At 36.4% G+C, this 24,296-nt stretch overlaps 1 protein-coding gene across 8 annotated transcripts in view; it reads right to left on the bottom strand.

The window, feature by feature from the left end:
* Peak1 (pseudopodium enriched atypical kinase 1) overlaps positions 1–24,296 on the bottom strand; it is a 301,634-nt gene that overhangs the window by 239,784 nt on the left and 37,554 nt on the right. The window contains exon 1 of one of the 8 annotated variants that reach the window (XM_087210270.1): positions 16,708–23,633. The exons of the other annotated variants lie outside the window; for them this stretch is intronic. The gene's annotated coding sequence lies outside the window, so the exon portion shown is untranslated. Of the gene's footprint in view, positions 1–16,707; positions 23,634–24,296 lie in introns of those variants that run through there. 8 annotated transcript variants of the gene reach the window in all.

Raw genomic sequence — 24,296 nt, 5'->3', positions numbered from 1 at the left:
ACATGAGCCTTTTGGGAACTAGTGGCAGAAGGTTATGGTTTAAATCTAAAATGTCCCCCAAAGCTTCATGTGCCCACATGCTCTTCTACGATGTGAATTTGCTACTCTCCTATAAACTTGAGGGGTCTAATTCCCTTCTCTTTAAATTCAGGCTGGCATTTAACTTGCTTGTAATCAACAGAATGTGCTGAAAGTGACACTGAGTGAATTCCAAGGCTAGGTCAGGAAAAGCCAATGCAGGTTCTGGGACTGGGTTTGGGGTGGTTTGTTATATACAACAACAGATGCCAGAATAGAATTTGGTACATGAAACTTGAGTGCTGACGTGACAAAAACCTAACTCCTGACACTAATTTCAAGACTGGATGGTGGGCATAAGCTGGAAAGGCCTGGAGCAAAAGCCCAATGATCCCTGAAAGGATAGTAAAGGTCTTAAAGGAAAGTGCGAATAATGTTATCAGAAGCTGAAGAAAAAAAAAGACCCTTGTTATGTAATGACAGAAAATTTAGCAAAACTATTGCCTCTGGCAAGATAAAAAACTGAAAATGCTGGTGAACTGTTAATTCTGACTAAGGTGATTTCAAGCAGAATGTCCAAAGTGTCAAGTGGTTTCTTTCACATGTATAGTAGAAGGTACAGAGTTAAGCTAAAAAGAGAACTTGTTTTCCAACAGAATTCAGAGGAAAGATTTTTTTTTTTTAACCCAGCAATCGCTGGGTTCAAAAATAAAACTATTTCTCATCCACAGTATCTCCCAGCAGACAATGCTCAAAGTATTAAAAGGCCTGGGAACAAAGATCAAATACAGGGTGCAGAAAGGAAAATCTGGTCTCAAGGTAGAGAGGAAGCCAATAGTGTTACTGTAAAATCCTCTGCTAACAGTTTCTCTTGTGGTTTCTCCTCCTTGATCTGCTTCCCCGTGCCATTTTCTGTACTTTTTCACTGTATCTAGATGTCCCCCAGGGATTTTGTCCTCAATCCTGAACAATCCCTTCTTCAACCACTCCAAAAATTCTATTAACCTCAAAATCTGTGTGTGTGCATGCACACTCCCACCTCTAGCTCCCCTTCAAAGACTGCAGAGAGATCCACATATTTCCATTTGACAATCTCAGAGAAAACTTAAATTTTCTAAATCCTATCTTCCAACCCACAAGTTCCTTCTATACCTAAATATACACTGGAAGTAACTAGTACCACTTCCATTTAATTGCCCAGCCTAGGAGTCGCCTTGATTTCCACCCCTCTTCTCCTAATATCTAATCAATGATCAATTTCTATAGGTTCTTCATGAGAATATCTGCAGTCTACTTCTCTTCAACTTATTCATGAGAATATCTGCAGTCTACTTCTCTTCAACTTATCTCCTGATGACATAGCCTTCTGAATGGTTCTCCATTTCAAATTATTCTTCATTCTATTCTCAAAACCATACTAAAATAAAACATTAGCCAAGTTAATCTTTTGCTCAAAATTTTTGAATATTCAAACCTTTTGACAGCTGACATGATATACCTGTAGTCAAAGCTACTGGAGAGGCTGAAGCAGGAGGATTCCTTGAGCCTAGGAGCATAAAACTACCCTGAACAACTCAGTGAGATCTCATTTCCTAAAAAATACAAAAGTTAAACTCCTTCAACACTTTATAGGTAGTTACTTTATGATCTGGACCTGTCTACAGCCAGCTACCATATACCATTTATTCCAATCATGCCAAGAAAAGACAGGATTTACATACCCAAGGCTGAGAGTACATAATTATGAGTACATAATTTCTCTCTGCCCAAAATGTAGTGTCTCCTATCATGAATACTAAGTATTGTTCTGTGTATTCATTTAATTCAACAATTATAGCTGGGGATTTAGTTCAGTGGCACTGCACCTGCCTCCCAAGTGCAAGGTCCTGAGTTCGATCCCAGTACCAAAAAAAAAGAAAGAAAAATTACGGAGTATATACTCTGTGGTAAATCTGTCAGGTCCTGTGCCTGGGAGGTTGAGGGGAAAGAGACAGAGACAGAGAGACAGAGAAAGAGAGATAAGAGAAAGATGTGGACGGAGAGAGGGAGGGAGAGAAGGAATGAGCAAATGAACATGCTTTTCCACTGGAAGCACCCAGCCTAGAAAGAAGAAAAATAAGTACAACAAAGAAATTTATAATAGAGTCAGCATGGTGTGACAGACTGATTCCGTGGAGGGAGAAGAGGGTTACAAGAGGCGATAAAAATAAATACATAAACATACATACATACATACAGTATATTCTCCTAGAGCAGCAAGTTTCTTGATGTAAGTAATTTCAAAAAATGTAATATAGTATGAATATGCTCATTGTAAATACAGTACAAATTTAAAGATGGTACAAAAGACCTAAAACTTAATGGGTTATTCTGGACAAGAATGACTGTCCAACGTCAGAAGTAAAAGTAATATTACTAAGCAAAAGAGAACCACTTTCAGTCAGAGACTCTCTCAGAACTGAGCCTGTCACACCACTATATATTACATTTGGGCTCCTGATCCAAGCAGAGGGCCCTGGAAGGATCACCATTCAGTAAGGCACTACTGGACAGAAAGAGTCAGGATATTTTGCTAACACCAGCCTTTTCCTCCATAAGGCTGTTACTGTGGGCTTCAAAGTTCATGGAATAAGTCTTATAGAAGACCTAGAAACCACAGCACCTGACTGACAAGTCTTGAACCTACCCATTTTGAGGTCTAGCAAAAAATTATCTATAATCATATAAAAGAAGTCTAAGAAGGCAGAGAAAAAGTTTATACTGGTTCCAGTTCCAGCAAAGATGCTAGGTTAGCTGATTTCCTCTTCGTATATTAGACATGGATAAGTCATATAGGAAGTATAGAGAGGAATATGAGAAACTGCTGGGCCTTATAAGTAGGATCCATTTGGATCTGGTATGTGCGAATGGTGGCACTAGCCTAAGACAAGAGCCAGCCCAGCAATCCCGTGAGATTAAAAATCAGAAAAGGAATCACTGAAGTTCTGTTTTGCTTTTCTTGTATCCCAGCATCCATGTGCGTGCAATGTGGACCATCATGTGCATTACTCAGACATCTGGTTCTGAGACCTCTGGAAAATAATTAGGAACTAAGAAAAAGAGTTGCTTACACACTAACTTTCCGTGCCTGCTGCCTCATGTTCCCCTCTGCTTCAACACAAAGCCTAGAACGTTGCAGCTGTAATGTGAGGAGTGCCTCTTTATAACATACCTCTTTTTCCTAAAGAGAAACAGTTTAAAAAATGGCCAGATGCCAGCACTAAGAGGCTGGGGCAGGAGGATCACAGGTTCAAACCCAGCTTGGACAACTTAGCAAGACTTATCTCAAAATAAAAATTTAAAAAGGCTGGGGATATAGCTCAGTATGAAGGAGTGCGTTCAATTCCCTGTACAACCAAAGGAAAGAAAACAAAAGAAGAAAAGTGGCCTAGGGCTATGTTGTGTTGGGTAAGGAGCTGAACCAAGAGCTCTGAGGCCTATGGCTCCCCAACTCTTATTCTTGGGATCAGTGAACTCCCCACACAAGCAGTGTCTACCATGAGGGCCAGGGATTTAGCTCAGTGGTTCCACTGCCTGCCTCAAAAGTGCAAGGTCCCAAGTTCGATCCCCAGTACAAAAAATTTTTTAAAAAAAGATACAAGCAATGTCTACCAAAGAATAAATGTAAAACAAAATATATTAGTATTCGTGGGCTACCAAAGCACAATATCTAGGCCAGGTGGCTTAAAAGAATGGAAATCTAAATTTTACCTGCATCTGCAGACTGGCACAATCAAGGTGACAGCACAGTCAGGAGCTAGTGAGGGTGCTTATTCTAGCTTGCAGGCCACCACATTCTTGCTGTGTCCTCTCGCGATGTGGGGAAAGGCAGAACAAGCTCTCTGGTATCTTTTTTCACAAGAGCACTGATCCCACTAGATCAGGGCCTGATCCTCACAATCTTATCTAACCCTAATTATCTTCCAAATATCTCATCTCCAAATATACATTTAGGGTCAGAGCTTTAACACAGGAACTTCAGGGGATATAAACATTTGGTTCATAACACCTGTGTTTAAAAAATGAGTGAAATAAGGGCCAGGCATGGTGGTGCATACCAGTAGTCCTAGGTACTCAGGAGGCAGGCTGAGTGAGGAAGATCACTTGAGCCCAGAAGTATGAGAACAGCTTGAACGACCATATGAAAAATTAATACCATACAGATTAAGGACTTTAATGTCAAAAAGACTTGTAAAAAACTTAATGGAAAAGATGGGCATCTTTTGACTCTGGAGAAAGTAAATAAATTTGGCTGTACTGAAATTCTGAAGAATTCATTGTTCATTTAAAAAATCCTTCAAAAGGTAAAAATACAATTTATAAACCAGTAAAAAAATTCATAATACATGCACCTTATAATATTTTACTATTAACAACATATAAAGCAATAGCAAACACCAAGAAAAAAAATCACTGGAACAAAAAATTGGACAATAGAGTCAAGAGATATTTCACACATAATTCATACATATAACCAATAAATATACGAAAATGTTGTTCAATATCACTGAAGATTAAAAAAATTTAAAGCAAGATCACATCTGCGAGGAAAAATAGTGAAAGACTTGGAAGTGAACTAATAAAAAAATTAATACAAAAAGAATAAATGTCCTCCCTAGCTCATGTATCCATTACCTCCCATCTTTTAATTTTTCAAATCTTTAAGTTGTAAAAAACTGATAATAATGTATATTATTCTTGTCTACAGAAAGCAAATCAGTTGTGCCCAGTGGGATGAAATTGATAATTGCCTAGCAAACAAACCAGTTTTCTATCTATTTGAAAAATTTATTTCATCATTCTTTTACTGGATATAAATGAGTAGCTCATTTCCTTTGAAATGATTTTAATATCTTACCAGTTTTCTCATTAATGAGTTAAATAAAATAGTTGACAAGTGTTCATTTTATATCTATAAAAGAGTCATGATTATACCCTCTCTTAAAACTCATCCTTTAACACCACATTTAGAATGTAACATTACCCATTTATAATGAAAAAAACCTCTCAGCCACTAAAGTGTCTTCAAACTGAGGACACCACCATACCTCACGATGAAAGACTGAGAGCTTCCCCCATCCACATACCACTGCTCAACAGTGTACTGGAGATTCTCAGGAGTAAAGTAAGACATGGAGAAGAAATCAGACATAAGAGATTGGCAGAAGTAAAACTGCCTTGATTCGCACACACTTAATAGGTACACAGTAAAGCCTAGAAAGAAAACCCCACTAGACCTCTAGAACTACTAAAGGCTAATGTATAATACTGAATTCTATTTTTATAGTAGTAATGAATATCTGGAATGAAATATTTTTAAATGTCAACCTAACAGCATCAGAAAAGCACTGGAAACTAAAACAACATGGCTCTGAGACATTCAAGACAACCTAAATAAGTGAAGAGAGAGATACAATATTTATAGGTTACTGCTCTACTGAAATTGATCTATGGAGTGAACAGTTACAGCTTTCTTTGTAAAAAATGAAAAGCTGATCTTCAAATTTATATGGAAAAGCTTATTCTAAATTCACATGAAAACACAAAGGAATAGTCAAAACAAATCTTTTTTAAAAAACAAAATTAAGACAACAAACTACCCAACTTCAGAATGTATTAAAAAGCTACTGTAATCAAGACAGTGTGATACTGCCAAAAAAAATCATCAATATAACTTAAGTCAAACTCAGATCCACAACTGATTCTTGATAGAGTTATCAAAGCAATTCAATGAGGAAAAGAAATTCTTTTCAAGAAGTAGTGCTTCCTAGGTATGCCCAGAAAAATAAGAACCTCAACTCTAATCTCATCCTGAGCACGAGAGTTAACGTGAGCTGATCATACACCTAAATGCAAAAGCTAAAACAATAAAGCTTCTGGAAAAACACTTAGGAGAGCCAGGCATGGTGGTGCACACCTGTAATTCCAGCACTCGGCAGGCTGAGGCAGGAGGACTGCAGTGAGTTTGAAGCCAACCTGGGCTGCACAGTGAGTTCAAGGCTAGGATGAACTACATAGTAAGACCGTGCCTCACAAAATCAAAAACAAACAAACAAACAAACTTAAGAGTGTGTCTTCACAACCAGGGGCCAGGTTTCTAAACAGGATTCAGAAAGAAAAAGTTTTTGGATGTAATCAAAGTTTAAAATTTGTGCTCATTAAAAGATACCATTAAGGAAATGAAATAGGAAGCTGGGTATGGTAGCACAAGCTTGTAACCCCAGCACTCTGAGAGGCTGAGGTAGGAGATCACAGTTGAACTCCAGCCTGGGCAACTTAATGAGAATGTGTCTTAAAATAAAAATAAAAAGGGCTGAGGATATAGCTCATTGAGAAGGCCCTGTGTTCAATCCTCAGTACCAGAAAAGAGAGAGAGAGAGGAGGGTGGAGGGAGGGAGAGAAGGAATAGCCAAGTTACAACATAGAAGGAAACATTGGCAATACATCTATCTGAATATACATGACTTATATTCAGAATGTATAAAGAACACCTCTTACTTAGTAAGTAAACAACTCAATGTTAAGCAGTGATAGAAATCAGGACACTGGTTCCTTCTGGTGAGGGAAAAGATTTTTGTCAAGGAAGGAATCCAAACAAAGAAACTTAAAAGCTGATAAAATGTCCTAAATTTTTATAGAAGTGATTACATGAGTATATCCAATTGAATTATATATTTAAGCTCTGTGCAATATTGTAAAATTGAAAATTCTACTTCAGCTTTTAAAATTTTCTTAAAAGATCATAATAGAAATTATATTAGACCATTCAATTAGCAAACTTAAAAAGTCTGAAAGATATCAAGTATTGGAGAGACTATAAAACAAGATTTCTCATACACTGATAGTAAGAGGGTAAAACAAAAGCAAAATGAATGGGAAAACTCCTGGAAATAAACCTTATATGTTCTCTTTACTTTTAATATTCATTACCCTCCACCCTAGTAGTTACATTTATAGGTATATGCCCAAGAGAATCTCTTCTGCATGTGCTACAAGAGTCTTAGAAGAATGTTTTCTGGGGTACTACTGAAAAGAGCAAACATGAAAAGAGCTGAAAACAAAGTTCTTATCACTTAACCTCAGAAATAAATTGAGCATGATAATAAAAAGTATCACTTTCAAATACTTAAGTTCTAAAGATAACCCAGTTTTAGTAAATACATATTATGGCTCATTCAATATGTGCATATACCAAATAAATTAAAATTTATGGTACAGAATTATAGTGACTTTTGCATTTTTAAAAGGTAGACTTCAACGTGACTTTTCTGAGCATAAAGATTGGAACTCACCTAAATGCGATTTACATAAGTTATACTCTATCTATACACAAAATACTCTAGAGCTATAAAGATGAAAGTGCAAGATTTATGTATATGCAAGATCTTCAAGACATAGAATTTTTTTCCTTTTCTTTTTTACTTTGAGACAATATTATACTATGTTGTCCACACTATGTTCTCAAACTCCTGGCAGTCCTCCTGCCTCACCCTGCTGAATAACTAACACCACTGTATCCACATATTAGGATAAAAAGCAAGAAGTAAAACAATACATTCTCACAGGTTATTCAAAAAATTATCTGTCTGTCTATCTAGATTTTGGTAGTTTCTTCTGAAAATAAGGACAGAGAACCTAAGGAGAAATGAAGTTTTCAATGTACTAAATCCTTTGTACTGTCTTAACTTCTGATGCATGTATTCTATGTTTCAATTTACATGGAGGGAAAGGAAGAAAAGACCCCTAAAAACTTGTATTTCTGGTAAGCAACCTCTCCCATACCCCATGCAGTTATTCCAAACCTTTACTGCTTCCCTCAAATCTCATATCTTAGCCCTTTTGCCTTCTCCCACAACACTGCCAACCACAACACTGTCAAGTTGAAGACCTTGCTTTCCTCTGGAAAGGAAAATGAAACTCCCTGTTTCCTAAGCATTCACAAATTCATCTCTAGCTGTCTCTAACAGAGTGCCTGCCCTCAGAAGAAAGAAGCCATTCCAGGTGGACTGTGCTCCTATGCAATCTCAGGGCTCTGCAGGGAACCTGTTCTTTCATCCCCTCTCTACTTCCAAAACTTTGCACTTATCTGGTCAGATACACACACACACACACACACACACACACACACACACACACACACAAAATTGAGCCTCTCCTATATCAGAAATTACCCTATGATCTCTTTTATCTGGTACCCTAAATTTCTTCTTCCTATTCACAGCTAAATTTACAAGTGTTGACCAGGATATACAGAAACTGTACAATGTGAGTGAACCTTGAAAACTTTATGCTGTGTGAAGGAAGTCACAGAAAACTATATACTGTACCACTGATTTACGTGAAATGCCCTGAAGACGACTAGGGAGACAGCTAGTACATTAGTAGCTAGCTGGCAGACACTAAGGAGTCAGGAATGAGTAGTGACTGCTAATGAGGACCTTTAAGAATGATTGTGGTAATGGTTATACACTTCTGTAAATACATAAAGACCACTTTAAACAGGTGAATTTTATGGTACGTAAATTATTTCTCAATAAAGATATGGTATGAACTAAATAATCATGTCTAGTGCACTATGAGATGGAAAAAGAACCGATGATAATGCTCTGTGAAAGAGCCTGCAAAATATCCATTAAGCTGAGAAGAGATACTGAAAGATTCTGAGCATTGGACTGACATGCTGACACTTATCTTTTAGAGAAAAACTGCCGTGTTGACAGTGACAAGAATGGCTGGCAGAGCAACTGGGCTCAAAGTGGAAAGACCAGAGGAGAGCCTTACAATGGTCTATGTAAAAAAATACATATATATATGTATATATATATATGAAAGTAAAAAAGACAACTTGAGCCAAGAGAGCTAAGAAAGGAAACCGGCTAAGATTTTACCTTTAGAGAAGAATGCTATTTATAGAAGTTTTGTATAAAAGAGAAACTTCAAATAGAAACCAACTATCATACTAATGGGTTTACCTTGTTTACATAAGCCTCAGAAATAGAGAATTACAGAAAGCAATCAAGTCTAAGAGAGTAGAATGGTAGAAAACTAACTGGCCTATTAAAATAGTTAACAGTTGTATAATCTATGACTTAACTAATCAAAGATTTATCTTCAAGAATATCAAATTATGCCGGGGATTTAGCTCAGTGGTTCCGCCGCCTGCCTTGCAAGTGCAAGGTCCCGAGAGTTCGATCCCTGGTACAAAAAATATATATATATCAAATTATAATGTCATTATCCTTCTCAAGTGTGTGTCAGAGAACAGCAGTGTGAACTCCATTTTTAAATATTTTTTTAAAAAATGGGACCATTCACGCTGAAGTGTTTTATTGCTAGAACCAGCTTTCTTTCGGTCTCATTTCCCACAAACTAAAAGCTATATACATATATATATAATTTGTTTCCTATTAAAAGTCTCTGAGGAAAAGATTAGGGTTTGCCTTAAGTTTTTCAGAAACAATTCTTTTTTATTATAAAATATATATATTTTTTTTGGTACTGGGGATTGAACTCAGCTCCTTGCACTTGAGCAGCAGGCAGCGAAACCACTGAGATAAATCCTCAGCCCTATAAAATATATTTAAAAAGGAAAATTGATTTATTAAATGTCTCACTTTAGGTTTTTTGATGCAAATCACAAAGAAAGGTCTACAGCACAAGTTCTAGGTTAGGCATATATCTGAATTGAAGGGGGAGAAAAAAGGACATGGCCAATACTACCAAAGTGGGGGATTTAATTCTTTCAATAGGAGAACTCTCAATTGATCGTTTAACTCTCAAATTTTTGTGTTCATGTTGTTCTTTAGAAATCTATAGACCATCAAAAATTAAGCACTTCTGCTACTTTGTATTGCCTTTGATTCTTTAATGATAATTATTGAAATAAAAAGCTTATCAAAGTATATTAGCAGGAGAAAAAAATTTTTTAAAAAACCCTTCACCACCTCAATTCTTCAAGTGAAAAAGCATTTTTTCAAAGACTGTACTCCCAACTGGGCATGGTGGTGCATGCCTGTAATCTCAGCACTCAGGGGGATCAGCTAGGAGGATCACCATGAGTTCAAAGCCAGCCTAAGCTACATAGTGAGTTCAAGGCCAGCCTTTACTACACAGCTAGACCCTGTCTCAAAAAGAAAATTAAATTTAAAAAGTTTGCACTTCCTACAATATCACCATCATGACCACCCATCCTCATCAAAAAAATAAAAACTTTAGAATATGAAAATATAAAAGTAAATCAACAGCACATTTTATAAAGCCTAAGTAAAAAGGAAAGTCAAATAAAATCAAATGACTAATAGATATGAAAATGTTTACTGGCAAAAAAAAATCAAATTAAAATAAGTTCTCATGTTCATCAATGAAAATGATAGTTGTTTTATAAAGTAAGCAGCAAGTCATTTGTGCTGCTCTGCCCTCCTTCTTATGTAACTCCTGGGAGGTTTCACTTCACCACCTTTCCTTCACCTTAACTATGGCTGTGTGACTTGTGGCTGTGTTAGCTACTGAGATCCATGTAAATATGAGATGTTTTGAGGTATAAACCTTAGGGAACAGTACACAGGTGAAAGATTTATCCACTGCTGCATACAAGTGATGAGATAGAACTTCTGGTGAGGCTGCTTAACTAAATGGCTCAGAAAAGTTAAAGACATCAGTTGTATTGTATAAAGCTAGTGCGATTTGGGGGACTGTTACTACAGCATAATCTAGGCTCTACTGATAGCTATAGGTGATAATACAATGATTCTATAATGTACAAATATATTCTAATATAACAATACAATAAAATAGATATCTTTGCACACTGCTCATGATAGCGTAAACTGGTAACATTTTTCTTGAAAGTAATTTTTGCATTATGCAACAAAAGTTCAAATCCTTTGATTTAGTAATTTCTCTTCAGCAATCTGTCCTTTTTGCTTGTTTTTGGGGGGAGTTTTTTGAAACAGGATCTTGCTGTGTAATCCAGGTTGGCTCTGAACTCATTATGTAGCCCACACTGGACTTGAACTCACTGCCATCCTCCTGCTTCAGCCTCCCATATGCTGGGATTACGGGCATGTGCCACCATGCTCACAAGCAATCTGTCCTAAATAATCAAAAATTCAAGCAAAGATTTATATCGTAACTCATCAGTATAAAGTGCTAGAAACTAGCTAAATCTCCAAATGATTATTTAAATAAATTAAATATTACACAATCATTAAAATTAGGTATAAAAATGCTTTATGACTCATAGGGGAATTGCATGATGGGGAAATCACTTGAATACATGGGAACTCTGTAGTATCTGTTCAATTTATGTATGCAATTCCAAAATGGGTAAAACTAATCTTAAATGATAGAAAGGAGATCAATGATTATGGGAGCCAAAGGCTACATGGAAGCAAAAGGCTATATGGGAGCAAAGGGGCTTAAGAAATGCTTTTAGCAGTGATGGAAATGTTCTGTATATTGATTTACTGTAGTTGTCAAAAGGATGTACACATTAGTCAAAACTTAGCAAACTGAGCCAGGAGTGTTGGCAAGTAGTTGAAATCCCAGCTACTCAGGAGGCTAAGGCAGGGGGATCTCAAATTCAAGGCTAACTTAGGCAACACAGTGAGACCCCCATCTTAGAAAAAAATTTGTTGTTGTTTTTGTTTTGTTTTTTCCATACCAGGGATCAAACTCAGAACCTTGCACTTGAAAAAATTTTAAAGCCTTATGAAAGTGTATTGCATACAAATTTAATTTTATTAAACTTGATCTTAGAAATTAAAATGTTTAATGACAGAAAAATGCTCATCTACTGAGTAACTTAACTATGTAAAACACATTTTCACAAAAAAAGAATAGAAATATGTGCAATGGTAATAGTTCTTTACTTTGCATAGTATATAGGTAATTTTAATTTTTCTATAGGTTCTGCACTTTCAAAATGCTGTAAACAGACATAAGTCTTTCTATTTTATTTGGTGATATTTTATTGAGAACTAGTGTTTAAAGCCCAGGATCAGTCTGAGACTTTCACAATGCCTTCATGTACAGGGTTCTTAGTGGTACGGGGCTGGACGACTCTACACTTAGTTGCTTCCTCAAGCTTCAGCAAGACCTGCTTCTCAAGTGATCCTTGTACACAGCAAATGTGCCAACATCACCAGTCATCTGCAAATCACATCTGTTTACAGCCTTTATACTAGAAACTGAAAGGTTGTGACTATTTATAAGAATTGCTTGCATTAATGATTATTTACCTTGCAATAATGATTGTTTACCCAATCTTACTTAAAATAAGCTTAAATTTACTAGTGTTTAATACAGAGCACATAAAACATTTTGACTATATTACAATGTGAGAATGTGTTTATAAGGATTATGTGCATCCATAACTACCTATTGAGTCTGGGGCATTTATTTACTGAACAGATTAAAATTTCCACTACCCATCTCCTCCTGGTACTCAGGACTGAACCCATAGGCTCATGCAAGTGCTCTGTCAGTGACCACTGAGCTATACCCCCAAACCCACCCTGCTTTTGAGAGAGGGTCTCACTAAATTACCCAGGCTGGCCTACCCTTTACAATCCTCCTGAGTACCTGGGACTACAGGCATGCCCTGTTTAAGGATTAAAAGCTTTCACAGCTGTAAAAATGGCCAAAGTGTTTAAAACTCAAAAAAATTGTAGAAAAATATAAGTAAAAGAAAGTGACAAATTAGACAAGAGCATAAGCAAAGAGAGGAAAGAAATATTGAAAAAATCAAATAGAAATATCAGACATATATCATTAGCAAACTATAATCAATAGGAAAGCTATAGCATGGAAAATATATTTCAGCAGTGAGCATGGCAATTCAAGGCACTGAGGACATAGCTTCTCATGAAAGAAAAATCTGACATACCTACTTTACAGGGAATGCACAAGGTGATCAAAAATATAGTGAACGCTTAAATTTTTAAAATATTATTGCAGTAAAAGACATACTGCCATTAACCCCCCTCACTCTGAACAAACTTATCCCTATTATTTTTGGCACTTTCCACAGCAGTTCTGGAAGTTTCTTTCATGAATGTCTCTATGAAGTATGATCAAAAATAGGATGAGTGCTGCTGCCCAGTGCCATCCAGTGGAAAGGCAGGCTTGGAAAATCATTATAGTGTGTCCTCATCTGCCTTATTCACCAGATGTGACACTGTGCGACTTCTGACTCTTACCCAGAGTCAAAATGACCACGAAAGGTAAACATTTTGAATCAATTAAAAACAGAGATAACTATGACAGTGAAAGTAAAGACACTCAGGAAAAAAAACTTCCAGAACTCCTTCAGAAAATGGCAAGAATGATGAGATTAAGTGTATTCAAAGAAACAGGGAATATTTTAGAGGGATTAATGCCAATGACTTTTACTGTAAGTAAAATTATTTTTTATTCATTAAGTTTATTGGTACATTTTAGGTATACATTATGATCGCATACATCACTGGGAATCTGTACCTGCATATCATATATCTTAGTTCTTGTTTTTTCCCATTCCCTTTCCCTCCCTTCCACCCTTCCACTGCTCCCTATTTAAAAAAGCTTTGTGTCTGTTTTTTCCTTCTTTTCTCATTTTTTTTCTTTCCCTTCTTTCCTTTCCCTCACCCCCCCCTTCCCTATTTCCCTTTCCCCTTTGAACCTTTTCTTCCTATTTCACAATATCTATTATATATTTTGGTCCTCATTTATACTTTCAGTTTCTCACACCAGAGAAACTATTGAGTATTTACACATGTGTGTCTTATTTATTTCACTGAAGAGTATGGTCTCAAGGTCCATCCATTTAGCTATAAATGTCTCTAGTTTATCATTCTTTATGGCTAAGTCGTATTCTATTTAAAAACAAAACAAACAAACAAAAAACATATCTTCTTTCACCAGTCACCGGTTGATGGGCATTTGGACTGTTTCCAAGATTTAGCTATTATAAATTGTGCCACTACAAACATGGTTGCACATATACTGCTGTAGTATGATCCTTTTAATTCTTTCAGGAAGATATCAAGAAGGGGAATAGCTAGGTCAAATGGATCTCTAGTTTTAGTTTTTTGAGGAATCTCCACACTGATTTCCACAGTGGTTACACCAGTCTACACTCCCACCAACAGTGGAGAAAGGTTCCCTTTTTTCCCACAGCCTCACCAGCATTTATTAGCTGATTTCTTTTTTTTATTTATTTTTTTTCTGATTTCTTGATAGCAGCCATTCCTTCTGGAGTGAGGTGGAATCTCAGCGTTATTTTAATTTGCATCTCTTGAATGACCAGTGATGTTGAATGTTTTTAAATTTTTTATTTAAACACATTTTTATCATATCTCACATATGTGACCCAGAAAAAATCTAATCCAGAAGTAATTTTAAGAAAATAAGCACTGAAAGTTAATCACTATGTTTAATTACAACAATATATTGTTTACTCAAGTTTGATGTTTAGACTCTTGTATTCAAAAAGTATTAAATTGTTCATAATTATAACAAAATACAAAGAAAGTATATTATTCCTACCAATAATCATTAAGATGTAGTAGAACAATGTATGTCAGTGAGAGTACAGCTAGTTGAGTAATCTAGTCCCAGACATCAGAGTTTTCAAGGCACTTAGAAATGGTAGATAAATGGTAACACAAAATTATCAAAACTAGAGGAAAGCAAATGGGGAATTCTCAGTAAGTGTCACTTCCTTGACACTTACAAAATATAACCCATGCAAATACAGACTGATGGGAAAATGTCATCACTAAGCCAGTCTTGATTTCTAAATTCTAGAAACCTTAAGATAACAAATAAGGACCCCAATGAACTAAATCAAGAATCAAACTATAGCCTGGAGGCCAAATCCAGCCCATAGCCTGCTTTTTTTTTGACCCTGAATTAAGACTGCTTTAAGACGTTTTTAAAAGCTATCCATAAATAAGAATAGCAACAGGGGCATTCTGTGGCCACAAAGCTTCAAATATTAATTATCGGGCTCTTTGCAAAAGGTTTGGTGACCTCTGAACTAAATAATTCAAAAACAGATCTTAGTGATGGCTCTGCTCCAGAGGTTTCAATGTGTACCATGACATCATGGTATATCACAACTGGAAGGAAACTCTAAGACCATTTTTCCTCCCCACATATCAGCAAAGAATTGATTAAGACCCAGAGATTCCAGTATTCCAGGTCAACTGTATCCTGGGTCTAGTGACCTTTTATATTCCATCAGAGCAATCATTCCCTTCTCCATTAATGGAGCAATCTGCAGTGAGGCACAGTAAAGCAACTAAGTGCACTCTAACTCTCCACTGAGTCCTTCTTACACACAACTATCAACTAAACAGAGAGCCACTGCTCAGCTCAGCATCAAGAGCCATTTCATATTTTCCCTATTTTCATCTGGCTCTATTCTACTCACATATTCTCCCAACTAGGCAAATGAACTTATTTAGCATTACTGAAAAAGCCCTTTGTTCTTTTTATCCTAAGGACTTTGTTTGGTTTCCCTCCTATGGACAAGCTCTCCCTTTTCTGCCTCTCCAAATCCTTACCATTCTTCATAGTTCAATTCAACACCCATGATACCTTTAGGAAGCTTATAATCCAATATGAAACACAGTTCAGGTAGACATACATGAAAGGAAAAAAATCCTGAAAGTTACAACAAACAAAATTGTAGAAATTCCAAGGAGTAAAATATTATAGCCCTGGTGGAAATGTTTAGGTACAGCTTTAGAAACAACTGAGTAAGATGTTAAAGGACAGAGAAGAAAAGGGCATTCCAGGCAGTGGAAATGGAATGAGTAAGGATACAAAAGGAACAACTTGTTATGACAGAGATTCTTACTGCCTTTTTGTTGCCCTAGATTTGACTATAATCATATAACATGATGAAATACAGAATGCCCTTAATTTCTATTTTTCTTTTGGTGCTAAGGATTTAACCTGGGGCTTCCATGTGCTCTACCACTGAGCTACACTCTCAACCCCAAAATGCCTTTAATTTCCAAGGTGCTTTGCCCACTCATAACACTGAATAGGAAGTTACACCAACCAGAGATTTTAATATGCTAATTAGGTGCTCAACATTCAAAGTAGGTGGTCTACTTCTACACAGATTTTCAGATAGCCTTTGGGAACACTGCAAAACCAAATATGAATTTTGTGCAGTTAAAGTTGAATTCTGTTATTTTCATAACACCTAGATACCAAACAAGGCTCAGAATTTTCACTTCCTGATTACTTTGGTTTCCTTTTTACTGAGTAATTTTATTCTATGGACAAAAATGGTCAATATTCACTCCAAATCCAGATGCTATCTAAATATCTACAGAATATTTGAATATGATATACATTTCATTGAAAATACCTCTTTAAAAAAAAAAGAAAATACTCCTTTTCCTCATTTCTAATTATATACAGTAATAGGAAGTAAAAGACAAATAACACTAATTTAAAATGTAATAAAATAGAGCTATCAAAACCTTAAACTATTTTAAAACTATCTTTGAAATAACTTGTTAGCAAGTAACTCAAACCTTTATTGTTGCTTTTAGCACTAAACACACACACACACGCACACACACACACACACACACACACGAGTCATTTTTACTAAATACAGCTTAAGAGAGAAAAATGCTATTTGTCTACCTTTGCATTCCACACAATTCCTAGCAGAGTGGGTGCCTTCAAGTCATTCATTGAGCTGGATAGTCAGAGAGCAAATGTTATTTCTGCTCTCCATATGACTTCCCTATATTTCAAAGGTGTGAGTCATCAACTCTGGCAATAAGTCCCGAACTTGTACCACTACAAATGCTTGACATATTTCAAGAGCTCTCAAATGAGAAGAGATGCATTTCCTAATTCCACAAGCATAAGATACATTGTTTCACTGCTGTCAATTTGCTATATTTAGATGGCTTTGATTTGAATTATTCGAGCATTTACAAATAGAACCTTGAAAGTGTCCACAGACTTGCTCCTGACAGTCTAGAAACAAAAGCTGCTATTCAGATAAAAGATGACATGCAACCAGAATCTGACAGGCCAGTAATTTACCGCATTTTCTGCACATCTGAATTTGTAGGCCTCAATAACCATTAAGCAAAATTAGTTTCCTGATGTCAGCCAAAAGCCTGATGGGCACACTTTTATGTCATTGAAAAAAAAAAAAAACTACCATTCCCAATCTGTTTGAATCTGTGTTTGCTCATTAGAAGCTTCTCAGTGAATCAGGACTGAAATTTTAATTGCACTCCTGCTCTGTCAATGTTTAGTGTATCCCTGAACTATAACAAATTCCTACACCCCCTCCTTTTCTCATGTCTAAAATAATTTAGATACAGTGGAACAGTATCAGACAGTACATCAGTTCTCTATCCAACATGGAGCAAATTCAAAATTACAAATGATCTCAATACATATTTATCCAACTTAAAAAGCAAGTATTAGAAAAAGACTTCATCTACTGCAATCTACTATGTCCTCTTATGCACTTAGGCCTTTGCAAATACTACTTTCTCCTTTATTTAAAATCTCCTCTTAAACCTGTGGCAAATTTCTACTCCTTACAGAAATCTCACCTCGTTTTCGAAAACAGACTCATGCAATTCTTGCCCTACATATGTACCTTTTACACATTTCCATTAAGTACTCCTTCAACCACATTCTGTCTCATACAGAGAATTCTAAGCTCTCCATGGGAAATGACTAAACACCTCTTGGCAGTGATAATATTTAGATGGTACACACCAGTATATCTTGAACTGTAGTGAAGTGCTGATATACTTTTGTAATGTACTCTGTTAAACTGTCACTGCCTTAAATTCCATCAGCCCTAAAGAAACTGCTCCTGGCCTAATCTTCTACCACCACTAAAGCCTAGTAACTAAACAGAAAGCTTGATACAGAACAAAGAATTGGGGGGATCCTTCAAGACCCAATCCAGTACTTTAGCTCTTTGTTGTAAGAACTGAAGACGTACCAACTGTATCAATGGCCCAAGGTCAATGAGTATGCTTTCACAATTATGCAGACAATAAACAGAGCAGCAAGAAAAATCCTGGTCCTTAAGTAATAGAGAAGAAAAAAATGGGCATGCCTTGCTGTTTTCTATGATTGCTTTCAGCCTCTGATAAAATGAGTGCTAAATTTGATAATGTGGCCAAAAACCTTCAGTGTGATACTTTACAAAGCATATGATTAAAATACTTTTATGATAAAGTTCCTGCTGGGCATATTAGTGCTGACTTGTAATCCCAGCCACTTGAAAAACAGGCAGGAGGACTGCAAATTTGAGGCTAGGCTGAGCAATTTAGTAAGACCCTGCCTCAAAATAATAAATAAGTTGGGTGTGGTGGCACACACCTGTAATCTCAGCACTGTGGAAGGCTGAGGCAGAAGTTCAAGCCCACACTGAGAAATTTAGCAGCTTAGCCAGACCCTGTCTCAAGAATAACAACAATAAATAAAAACAAAGTTCCTGTGAAACCACAGTCTCCATAACAGGACCACAGGGACCAGTGAATACTAATCAGTGTCTTAAGTCAGAAAGACAGGTATCACTAAGGATGAGCACAGTGATTAACTAGAGCAGAGACAAAAAAGGCCATAATGAGAAGTCAGTTAATTATAAATGGCATGTTTAATTACAGATTTTGCTAGGGGCTTCAGATATTTCTAATTAGTTTTACTTAGTATATTAATTATAAATAGTACACCATGAGGAATTTTCTAATCACCGAAATTTACCTTGTATGTAAAATCAGAGTTTAAGTTATCATCATAATTTAATAATTAGATGTCCAATAATATATAATAATGATTTTCAAAGTAATCAATAAAATATATAACACATTAAAGTCGAGTTACTCAAAACTCTACAAAAGAAGTAACAACATAACAATTTTTTAGCTTACTTTCCAGCAGAGAAATTATCTTTCAGTCATATTGTCAGGGATTTCAGAGAGCTATAAGATTAAAATCTTAAAAATAATGATAAAAGGGAAGAATAGCAACAAAGAAGCTTATCTAATTTCAACATTGTCCCATTAATTCATCATTAGTTGGTAATAAAACAGTGCTATGCTATATAATATGCTAATACAAAATTCTAGACAGTGACAAAATCTCAACCAAAAACCAGCATGTATTTATGAGAAATTAAAGATTTTCTTTTCTCTATTTATTAAATTAGTAACTTAGAATTTAGATCATAACATATCTTTTTTTTTTTTTGGTACCGGGGATCGAACTCCGGTCCTTATGCTTGTGAGGCAGGCGGCAGAACCACTGAGCTAAATTCCAGGCCCATAACATATCTTAATTGCAATAAAAGCTCATCTCTTTAATCTCTGAAGCAATTATGTAAAAAATCTTGGCTATTAATACCATCTATCATATGAATTTAAACAGAAAATGTTTACCAGGAATAGGTAAGTAATAGTATCTGAAGCTACCATTTATTGAGTACTTACAGATCCTGCTAGACAGACTGCAAGGTTCTTTACACAGACTGTTAATTTTCACAACCACCTTACAAGGTAAGTGGCATCTTGACTTTCCTAGTGATAAACTGACTCTAGAAATAACCTTGCCAAGGTCAGCTAGAAAGTGGCAGACTAAAGATGCAAATTAATAATTGACTACTCCGCAGCCCTGTGCTGCATTCAACACTCTAATGACCAACAACAGAATCAAAGCAAACCAAGTGAGGAGTGAAGTTTCATGATGTACCAGCTGTTCTACATGGGTAAACTTAGGGCTATGACCCACTGTAGATGAGACCATCTAGAAATCTAAAGAAACAACTTAGTAATCATGACCTGGATGTGGGAAATCAAGGATGCTGTTAGCTTAGAGGCTGTCATAAAATTCTATCCTCATTAAACTCACTTTGATAGAAATGACAAAATTACTAGGGAGATGCAGAAGTAGTTGAATTCAATCAGGGCAAATGTTAAAAATAAAAGAGAGCTTGACTAAAAGAACTGAAAAATAACTTTCCTCCAACTTTTGTGAACACATATAACTAAGCAAAAAAAAAAAAAAACTGTTGATTTTTTTAAAAAGCAGGCACCTTGAATCATTCAGAAATAAATGAGCACACAGGGCCCTGTGTTAGCCAGGGCAACCTGCAACTGGAAAATAAAAAAAAAAAATGGGGTGAGGATATACTTCAATGTGCCATGGGTGGCAAAATTTCCAGTACTGGAAAAAAAAATGCTTGGATAAATGAAGATGAAAAGTGAAAATGATGAAGGGAAAAATCAAGGACTCAACCTTTCTCCAAGATATTTCTCACTAAATATGTACAGGTAAAACATCTTTGATTTGAAAATCCTAAATCCAAAATGCTCTAAAATCCAAAAATTTTTGAGTACCAACATGACACAGGTAGAAAGACAAGTCATAGTCACTACAAATACTGTATTAAAATTACCTCCAGATTCACATAAGGCATCTATGAAACAAATAAATTTTGTGTTTAGCTTTGGGTCCCATCCACAAAATACCTTTTTTTTCTTTGGTACCAGGGATCAAACTCGGGTCCTTGCGCTTACAAGGCAGGCAACAGAACCACTGAGCTAAATCTCCAGCCCCAACAAAATATCTTATTATATATACGCAAATACTTCAAATTCTGAAAAAGTCCAAACTCCAAAACACTTTTAGTCTTGAGCATTTCAGAAAAGGATACTCAACCTGCAGTAGTTGCTCTATGGGGATTTTTTTGTTTTTGTTTTTGTTTTTTTGTGCCAGCGATCAAACTTGGGACCTTGCACTTGCAATGCAGGTGGCGGGAACCACTGAGCTAAATCCCAGGCCCTGTAGTAGTTGCTCTTGAAGTTCTGTTGGTCTTAACAAAGACAGATTTTTTTTCCTTGTACAACAGTGTCTATGAGCCTGGGCAAGTTAAGACTAGGATGACCACCTCTTCTCACTATACTAGAGAAGTAGCCTATAATTTGAATATACTATTATTTTAGACATGAGTTTAAAAAAAAAAACTACCTGCCATACTTCCTAAAACTGTAAGTTTGTAGGGCACTGATTCTGTATAGTAACAATATGTACAACCCATAAAAAGTAAAGAAGCAAATAATTTGTAATTGTTATTTCACTTGTGAAAATGCTAGCCACATAACAGTTTTTTGAAGCATTGCAGTTTTTAGCAAACTATCGAAAGAAGATCTACCATTATTTGGTTTTTATGGATAACATAACGCATAAGCAAAGGCTAAATGAAACAGTCCACAAAATTCTTGCTTTTATTTCCTTGCTTCTTTTTTTTTGTACTGGGGATCTAACTCAGGACCTTGTGCTTGCAAGGCAGGCATGTCTAAACTCAGAACTGTTCACTGCCAACCAGGGGCCATCCAACATTAGAACACACCAACGGAGACAAATGAGATGGCTGGCTAGGTCCAGAATCTTCATAGTAAGATTTAATCTACTTGGTAAAGGGGCTAGAATCTCTTGTAAAAGGAAACTTTTTTTACCTACAGCAGCACTTATCTAGGAGATATCAAAAAAATAATTTCAATATGAGACTTATTCTAACCAACCATAATAGATTCATGAAGTCATTCTATCCTATCCATAATGCTACATTTCAATCTTTAACTAGGGTAATCACCATTTACACACCTGGCCCCTAGCCTTGCTATTTTCTAGTTCTCAAAACTGACTTTTCCTCCTTGACAATTTTTCAGTGCATGTCTTTACATTTCCTTCCCTGGTTAAAAACAAAACAAACTGTAAGCTTTATCTTTGGTTGGCTTTTTGGTGTTTTTTTTTTTAGCTCCACTGGTCTTTATCATATTAACATACTAACTTTTCAAGAATACTTTCATCCCTTTTCCTCTCCAAACAAAAATAAACAACAACAACAAATCCAAGTAAATAATGGCCTAGGAGCTAGTATTAATCTATAGCACAGTAGTCCTTCATATCACTTGTGTACCTGAAAATATGCCATATAATCAGAACCACATTGGTAAGCACAGTAACCCTCTGAGAACTGAATGCTGCTCCTGACCAAAGCAATTTGGGGAGGTAAGACACAACTGATTTTTATTTTATTTATTTATTTATTCGGTACCGATGATCAAACTCAGGACCTTGTGATTGCAAGGCAGGCGCTGGAACAACTGAACTAAATCCCCAGTCCCACCACTGATTTTTACGTTTTGTTTTATTTTTGGTACTGGGGATCGAACTCGGGTCCTTGCACTTGCACAGCAGGCGGCGAAACCACTGAGCTAAATTCCCGGCCCTCACAACGGATTTTTAAAAGCAACAATCTATTTTATCCTCCTTCTGTTTATCATGTACATAGTTCTCTACCAAAGAAATATGAGAAAATCAATTGTCCTATTACATCAGATTCAATTATCAAGTACATTCCAAGCCCCGCCCCCCCCATAGAAAATATCCCAGACAGTGGAATGTTATTGTGGATTTTTAAATAAGGGAATAACCCTATTTCAGGATTTTTTTTTTTTTAAAAAAAAGCTGGTGATGCAATGAGACCAACTCAACACAGGATGATGACTGGTCCATAAAGAATAAGGTAGTGCGACCCGGAAGGAAGCTCCCCTGCTGCCATCCCAAGCTCCTACGCCAGAAAAGCTGAGCGGGTCCCAGTACCCTGAAAGAAGCTCCCCTGCCACCATCCCAAGCTCCTAAGGGCAGAGAAGGTGAGGCAGTCCCAGCACCTGGGAGGAAGCTCCCCCGCCACCATCCCACGCTCCTAGGGTAGAGAAGCTGAGCGGATCCCAGGACCTGGAAGGAAGCTCCCCAGCTGCCATCCCAAGCTCCTAGGGCAGAGAAGGTGAGCCGCGTGGGCGCCAGAAGCACCCCCTCCCCACATGGAAACAAGAAGACACGTAAACAAGCCTCAAAAACAGACTTCCAGATCACCTACAGCAACCCCAAAGGGAAATGAGATGGAACAATCTGATACTCAACCACCTGGACTCTCTGAACTGGCAACAAAAGAGGATCTGAGAAAAATGAAATCAGAAATAATTTCTCAGATAACAGCAGAGATTGTGCCCATACTGCAAGACATGATTAATAAATCTAGGGCAGACACAGATAAAAAATAGGAGCTGAGGAACATGATGGAATCCCAACATAGAAAACAAATGGAATCCATAAAACAGATGCAAATAGATTTCCAGGACATGAAAAACTCCACTGAAAGTCTACACATGAGCCAATGTGAGGACAGAATTTCAGATATAGAAGATAAGATTGCAATTAATGACCAGGAAAAGAAAAATTGCTTCAAAATTATAAGGGACCATGACAAATCAATCCAGCAGCTGCTAGATGATGCAAAGAAGAATGACAAGACTAACTGGAGTCAATGAAGAAACAGCAGAGAGTGCAGATGACATAAAAAATCTCTTCACAGAAATAATGGCAGAAAACTTCCCAAGTAGGGGAAAAGAGCTTGACATACAGATAAGTGAGGCATATAGGACTCCAAATAGCCTTGATCAAAAAAAATCTACACATAGGCATATCATTGTTAAGATTCCAGAAACTCAACAGAAGAACAAAGTTCTACAAGCAGTTAGAGAAAAGAAACAAATCACATACAAAGGAAAGCCCATCAGAATCACAGCAGACTTCTCAACACAAACCATCAAGGCAAGAAGAGCTTGGAGTGATGTATTTCAAGCCCTAAAGGAAATCAGCCTCCAACCCAGATTGATGTACCCTGCAAAATTATCTTTCAAAATTGATAGAGAAATAAGATACTTTCATGATAAAGAGCAGCTCAGGAACTTCATGAATATCAAACTGGCACTCCACAAAATTTTAGACAGTACCCTAGGAAAAGACAATGAGGATCACAACCCCAGGAAACCCAGCAGAATGAATCCATTGGGCATGACAAATTAAATGCAAAGGGAGAGAATCCAACAAAAAGAAAAAGTCATGACAAGGCTTTTAAAACTTTTAACTTCACCTCCCTAATGAGTGTATAATTCAATCTTGTTATTGTACTGATTAGTATTTTTCTGATTCTAGAGTTGCACACCTTTCCTTGCGGTATACTGGCTATTTATCATCTTTTTGGGTCTACTTTTTAATTGGGTTGTCTATTAATGAGCTCTAAGAGTTCTTTATATATTCTGGTCGTAGGTTATATGCATTATAAATATGGTCTGTTTAAGGACTACTTTTCATTTTAATGATGTCATTTAAAGTTCTAAATTTTG

The sequence above is a fragment of the Heterocephalus glaber genome, unplaced genomic scaffold (genome assembly GCF_053883595.1).
Source record: "Heterocephalus glaber isolate CG9 unplaced genomic scaffold, H.glaber_assembly_v1.0 deba00001140, whole genome shotgun sequence".
Taxonomy (NCBI): domain Eukaryota; kingdom Metazoa; phylum Chordata; class Mammalia; order Rodentia; family Bathyergidae; genus Heterocephalus; species Heterocephalus glaber.
Note: the sequence above shows the minus strand (reverse complement) of the source record. Positions and strands in the feature narration are given on the sequence as shown.